The sequence below is a fragment of the Sitophilus oryzae genome, unplaced genomic scaffold (genome assembly GCF_002938485.1).
Source record: "Sitophilus oryzae breed Bouriz unplaced genomic scaffold, Soryzae_2.0 scaffold_810_pilon_pilon, whole genome shotgun sequence".
Classification (NCBI taxonomy): domain Eukaryota; kingdom Metazoa; phylum Arthropoda; class Insecta; order Coleoptera; family Curculionidae; genus Sitophilus; species Sitophilus oryzae.
In genome coordinates this window covers 6,739,683-6,747,858 of record NW_022147429.1, presented here as the reverse complement: position 1 = coordinate 6,747,858, position 8,176 = coordinate 6,739,683, and positions in this window count along the sequence as shown.

The following is an 8,176-nucleotide window of genomic DNA, read 5'->3' as shown; positions in this document are numbered from 1 at the left end:
CTGTTGGACTATACGTGAACCGCAAAAGTTTGTTCTATTTGATTCTTAATTTGACTTGTTTGGGTTAGTTTTTACTCTGTTGTAACTTCTAGAATAAAGAGAGACAGATTATTTTGAAAATGTTTTTTCAACGCGGTGTTTTTAATGTTCTAGGCATTGGCATTGACAATTGACTTTATATTCTTTATATCGTTTTACCAGAGTAAACAAACCGCCGAGTAGCGACAGTCCTGTTTTCAATTTTCTTTGCGGCTGCGCGAAATATGTGTAGGTTATCTGTCATATGAAGAAGCGAAGTTGCCACTGTTGCCATTTATCAAATATCTCTATATACTTTATTTGAAGTATACCTCAGGCAACGAATGTTTTTTTTTAATTATTTATTAAAGATATTTTATACATTCAAATTTAGAAATAAGTTAGATTATGTGTTATCTGTGCTTTTAGCCTCCGTAATTAAAATTGTAGAATCAGCTTCAGCAACATTAACAGTTACCTTGTTTAATTCTGCTTATACATATATTGCATTAATTTTTCTGCTACCTTAAGATTTCTCTATTCTTACACCTAATTTATGTGATTTTCTTAGCATATATGATTTATAAACCATATTTTTCCTAATGGAAGGATGGAATAGGATATGCAAAATTAAGATATTTTAACATTTATTTCCCAGACAAAGCATAATATAGTATTAAGATTAAGACATAACAAATATTATAAGAAAGATCTTAATATAAATCACAAACTAACTAAGTCTTAATTTGGTCTTGTGTAAACATAGGTATAAAACTAATAAGATCGAAACTCAACCTTCACCATATTGTCAAGATTTGGTAATAGGAAACAAGAAATTACAGTAAATTAAGAAAAGAATATCAAAGTACACGATATTAAATACTGTAATGTATTCTACGACAGAAACCATCTCTCTTCTAATGAGAAAAAGATAAAACATAAAGCTTATTGAGCTTATTTTAGTCTTATCAACACACTCTTCGATAAAATATATGTCTAAAATTGCTATTAATCCACTAACTTGATATTTTTAAGAAATTATGATACAAATATTTTAATCAAAGTATATTTATATTTAGTAACATTATAGGTAAACGTTACTTCTATCTCCCATTGATGTGTATTGTTCTATAAGACTCGTCATGGTAGTACTTCAATACATCAATACATATAATCAGAACTATTGTTGCCTGTAAATAACTAGAAATTAAATAACTTGAAAGAAATAAAATAATTCTAATAAGTTTAAAACCATTAAGAAAAAATCCGTAAATGATAATTTTTAATTCTAATCTAAATATATAAATAAATGTTATTAACATTACAATTTTATATATTCAATTTTATATATCATTCCTTAAGTTTGGATATCAAGATAAATCTGAAATTATAAAATTAATTAGAGAATTTGTGTTATTATTGATTAACACTCAAAAGAAAATTTTCAACTGCAAATAATTCGAAAATAAACTGCAATTTGGCGACATCGACAATGTGCGCTTGCGTAATATTGATGATCAAATGCAGCAAATATGGGCTTCAAGGTCAGCCACCGGATCCACACCTTTACCAGTAATGGTGTGGATCCGGTGGCTGACCTTGAAACGAGTTTTTGTTGCATATAGTCACAGACACTACGCAGGCGCACATCTTCGATGTTGCCAGATTGCAAGTTATTTTGAAATTATTTTCAGTAGAAAACAAATATGTGCTTTTCAGTGTTTTTTTTTGTCAATATATACCGTATGATCGAAAAAACGGCGTCCAGTTGGCTGGGAATTGACGATTGAGGACATTTCCCATATAAAATGACAGCGATCTTTATTTCATAGTCATCGCTGACGCTATTTTTTTTCAATCATAGTACGCGGTATATATTTATATTATTATTTTAATATTTCGCACAACACGTGAACGCTTATTATGTATTTTCATAGTAATAAAAATAAATAGAAATAAAACTCTAGATTCCCATAATTAATCTAATTGCTCTAGATTATTATGCTACGTTTAAAAAGTGCTTCATTAAAAATTCGGATGTGTCCAAGTTTTTTCTTTTTTTTTTAATTTTTAAATGCTGTAGCTTCATGTCATGTTTATAACAGATTTTTTAAACATTCCATCAAAACTACGGAGGCTTTAAAAGGCCTTTTAGCCTCCGTAATTAAATTTGTAGAATCAGCTTCAGCAACATTAACAGTTACCTTGTTTAATTCTGCTATACATATATTGTATTAATTCTCTGCTACCTTCGGTAGCAATCTATTCTTACACCTAATGTATGTGATTTTCTTAGCATATATGATTTATAAACCATATTTTTCCTAATGGAAGGATGGAATAGGATATGAAAATTAAGATATTTTAACATTTATTTTCCAGACAAAGCATGATATAGTATTAAGATTAAGACATAACAAATATTATAAGAAAGAGCTTAATATAAATCACAAACTAACTAAGTCTTAATTTGGTCTTGTAGTCTTGTATAAACATAGGTATAAAACTAATAAGATCAAAACTCAACCTTCACCATATTGTCAAGATTTGGCATTTTAGGAAACAATTAATTACAGTAAATTAAGAAAAGAATATCAAAGTACACGATATTAAATACTGTAATGTATTCTACGACACAAGCCATCTCCCTTCTAAAGAAAAAAAGATAAAACATAAAGCTTATTTTAGTCTTATCAACACACTCTTCGATAAAATATATGTCTAAAATTGCTATTAATCTACTAACTTGATATTTTTAAGAAACTATGATACAAACATTATAATCAAAGTAGGTAAAATGTTACCTCTATCTCCCATTGACGTGTATTGTTCTATAAGACTCGTCATGGTAGTACTTTAATACATATAACCAAAACTATTGTTGCCTGTAAATAACTAGAAATTAAACAACTTGGATGTAATAAATGATGTGTCATATTGATGATACAAAATAATTCTAATAAGTTTAAAACCATTAAGAAAAAATCCGTATATGATAATTTTTAATTGTAATGTAAATATATAAATACATACGTTATTATTATTACAATTTTATATACTCATAATACTTTCATTTCATAATCTTCATTTTCCTTCTTACCTTAATTTTGGATATTAAGATAAGTCTCAAATTAGTATACCCTCAAATTATAAAGTTAATTATAGAATTTGTATTATTACTGATTCACACTCAAAAAAAAATAATTTTGAACTGCAAAGAATTCGAAAATAAACTGCAATTTGGCAACATCGACGATGTGCGCTTGCGTAGTATCGATGATCAAATGCAGCAAATATGGGCTTCAAGGTCAGCCACCGGATCCACACCTTTACCTTAGTTTACCCATTTCCCATATAATTTTACATATAAAATGACAGCGATCTACATTTCATAGCCATCATTGACGCCGTTTTTATTCGATCATACGGTATTAGCCTTGGTATTAGTAACATTATAGGTAAAATGTTACCTCCTCATAAAAATATTAAGGGGTAATACCTATTAAGGTAATTATAAAGCAATATAAAGGTATTTATTGGTATAGGCACAGAATATCTAGCTACGCAACAGAAAAATACTCGAAATGAAAGAGCTAAAATTGCACAAATAGAATACTAGATGGCGCGACAATATCATAATCAGATATCTAGGGACTTTAATAATCAGAATATATAATTAGAAATTTTGAACTTTCGGTTTTGGATCGACGTTTTGTCGACGGCCTTATAGCTCGGCCAGTGCCTTCTATTAAAAGATCAGCCTACGGGCGAGATATATGACGTCACGCTAGTTAGATATAACGGATTAATAAATATGTTGTAGAATAGATGGAAAACATAATTATTCCTCAGATTTTTGGTTTGTATTTTAAAAATGATATAGTTTACATGAAATATACATAATATACAGTTAATAACTACAACATATATACCTATTTATAGTAATAAATACTTTGGCAAATAAACTATGAACCATACAAATGCAGCAAATGTTTTACGATGTACAAATAGTGTATAGGTACATAACATAATGGGTAAAATGTAAATATATTTTAAATTTTGGGGTTTGAAAATCGATCTAATTTAACAAAAAACATTCAATATCTAATAATAGTGATGTATTATTATTTGCATTCACAAAATTTATATGTATATCTTGCAAGTATCAATCTTCGAAAAATTATATTTACAAATAATACAATATTATCTAAAAAAGGCGTCAGCGATGGCTATGAAATGAAGATCGCTGGCATTTTATATGTAAAATTATTCTAAAATTTTTGATTTTCTTGGGATTTTTAGGTTCGGGAAAAACGCTGATTTAAGTTTTCATTTGGGTTTTCATTATTTTTATTTGGTTTAAAAAAACGTTTCGGCTAACTATAGCCTTCATCAGTGTTGTGTCATATGAGAAAAATAGTGTCGAATATAATCCAAAAAATTACATATACAATATAATTCACACCTCATAATATTTACTGCAATTAATAAACTAATATAAACTAATCAAAACATGACCACATATTTTTTAAAATTATTATTCTTAACACTAAAATTATCTACATTGACTATGGAGTACGCAGTACGCAGTAAACATTATGTGCGTGGTATGAATATTTTATATGTAATTTTTTGGATTATATTCGACACTATTTTTTTCATATGACACAACACTGATGAAGGCTATAATGTTAGCCGAACCGTTTTTTTTTTAAACCAAATAAAAATAATGAAAAACCAAATGAAAACTTAATCAGCGTTTTTCCCGAACCTAAATCCCAAGAAAATCAAAAAATTTAGTATATTTAGAAACAAGATTCAAGAATATCAAATTTTCCAAGATTGTAAAATTCTAGTTAATTATTTTATGTGTACAGTTATTTAGGGCATGTCATCGATGTTCATTTCCAAGCCAACTAGACGCCGATTTTTTTCGATGATACGGTATAATTCTTACATAAAATGTAAATAACATTAGACCAATTAAAACAAATAAATATGAATTTCTTAGTATTTTTAGTAACACCTTTATTCTTAAAACTTAATTTTGTATTATGCAAATATACCAATTTTATTGTTATTTTATTCATATTGTATTCAGCCATCACTTAAATATTTGATATTAATTTGGTATTATAAATAATACATACATTATATATTATCAAACAAAAACACATTCTTCTTTTAAACTGTATCAGTCTTGTCTTTACAAAAATCTTTTTTAAAATTTGAACTCAAAATAATAATCTTTTTCATGATCTTTAATACACATATTCTTTATTTTTCCCTAGATCATAATACCAACTTAGTGTTTGAATCTATCGAAGGAACCAAGCAACACTTGGAGTGGAGATTCCCACAATATGAATAAAATAAACATACTTGTCCAGTTTTCATTAATACCATCATGGGAGAATATTATTTTTAAATTTATTAAATATTTTCAATAAAATTCTCTTGATTTATAACTCGTACCTTTTCTTGCTCTTCCGGACACTTTAGGCTGCCTAGTATAATAACTATCCATAAGTAACTATCCTTTCCACCAGGAACACAACAAAGATGAGGCATAGCACAAAACACACACTCCACTTAAGCTTTATTGATGAATTGTTAGAGTCTTAAAAAACACACACAAAAAATCACGATAAGTAAAAAATGTATGGGCACTTTTAGGTTAAATCACTTACACAACGTGTAATTTTTAAAATTTCTATTTCTTTATGCGAAACCGAGAGTGACCATATATCTGGTAGTAGTTTATGTCACTTCAACACCAAAATAATTAGTTTTTTGCACTTTACAATAATAAATAATACCAAAAATCAAAAAGTTAAAACCAAAAATCAACCGACAAAATATGAAACGGAATCTAACCCAATATCTAAGTATGTACAGCTGATGAAGTAATAAAAAGTCCGCCCGTAGGCTGATCTTTTAATATGCACAGTTGCCAGATTCCAAAAGACTTGAATTGGCATCCCATCTTTTTATTGTGTATAATGCAGTATGTGTTTCTTTCTATTCTTCTTTTCTTGTCAGGTACACTTATATTAATTATTCCTTTATTATTAAAATAATTTTAAGTATATTATTACAAAACATATACATTTTTAATATACACTACCTTATAATGTTAACTAAGAAAATACCTTTAATTACCTTTAAAATTAATAATATACAGAGCGATTGATAGTGATATTTATTAATGCTGGAACGTTAGTAATGAAATATAAGTTTAATAATAATGGAAATAATTTATTAAAATGCAGTACAAAAAATGTTAACTGACTAAAAAATACTATAATAACAAATTCCTTCCGTTTGCCACGTTATTTATATAGACCTAGGTAGATTTTAAAAAGTGACACAGGTACAATTAATAATATATTAGTTCGGCATAAAAGTTGCTGTCACGACATCGAACAATAAATTAAAATTATTAATTAAACAAATCTTTATAAAGAAACGCAAGTATACCAAATCTGGGCCCAATCGAACTCCGAAAATGATATCATAATAGTGTACTATATTATGGTACCACTCGATATACTTTAAGGTACCATAATATTGCAATGTCACCGAAGATTCGTGGTATACCAAATTTAAGAACAATCGAACGCCATGAAATGGTATCGTAATATGGTACTATATTAAGGTACCACTTTATATACATCATAGTTCAATCATATTACAATGTAACCGAAGATACGTAGTGTACCAAGTTTGAGCCCAATCGAACGCCAGAAAATGGTATCGTAATATGGTACTATATTAAGGTACCACTTTATATGCATCATAGTACCATCATATTACAATGTCACCCAAAATACGTAGTATCCCAAGTTTAAGCCCAATCGAACGCCATGTACGTAATATAATACTATATTATGGTACCAGTTGATATGCTTCATGGTACCATAATAATGCAATGTCATCAAAAATACGCAAGTATATATCAAATATGAGCTCAATCGAACGCCAGGAAATGGTATTGAAATATGGTACTATATTAAGGTACCACTTTATATGCATCATAGTACCATCAATTACAATGTAACCGAAGATACGTAGTATAACAAATTTAAGTCCAATCGAACGCCAGGAAATGGTATCGTAATATAGTACTATATTATGGTACCTCTTATTATGCTCCTTGGTACCATAATATTACAATATCACCGAAGGTACGTAGTATTTCAAATTTAAGCCCAATCAGAGACGCCATGTATCGTAATATAGTACTATATTATGGTATCACTTGATATGCTTCTAGAAAAAAAACGGCGTCCAGTTGGCTGTAAAAGGACGATCGATGACATTTCCCATATAAATTTACATATAAAATGATAGTGATATTCATTTCATAGCTATCGCTAACGCCGTTTTTTCCGATTATACAATATGAACTTGGTATGAACACAATCGAACGTCAGGAAGTGGTATCATAATACATACATATACAGTTAGAACAATACTTATTATATTGTCGCCGAATTACAATGAAAATTCAGGATTCAATTATACAATCAAACGTCAGGAAGTGATTGTAATTTAGCTCATAAGATTTAATTCCAACTAACATGGCAAACTGAAAAAACAGCTCTGATCTATTTTAATATGTTTAAATGATGTAGCAAATTTGAAGTTGGGTAGGCTTTATCAGGAAGTATTACGATATGAATTACACAATGGCAACACTGCACAAAATTCTTTTAAAATTTTGTTTGTAGAAAACTGTTTTCTTTTAAATTTATTGCCCTCTATTATGTAGTAGCGAAACTACCACATCAAAATATCTGATTTGGAGACAGACTTTTAAAGCCTGTCTCCTTTTGCTACCTACAATTTTATACATGTAACGAGGCTTCTGTTGCGTAGCTAGATATTCTGTGGTATAGGGTATTACGGGCCATAATTATGGAGTGTACAGAGTTGATACAGAGATATAGAAGGGAGTACTTCCTTATCTCTGGGAGTGTAGAGTATATGTAGTTCATTGAGTATATGTATCATATATAAAAATTATGCGATAAAATATATGAAAAATCAACATCAAAGTTGTCAACGTCAACCTAATTTTTGGCAGCCGGAGTGTCAGTGTCAGATGAGTGTCAGTACTATAAATAAACAAATACGCATTTGTAATTTATATAAA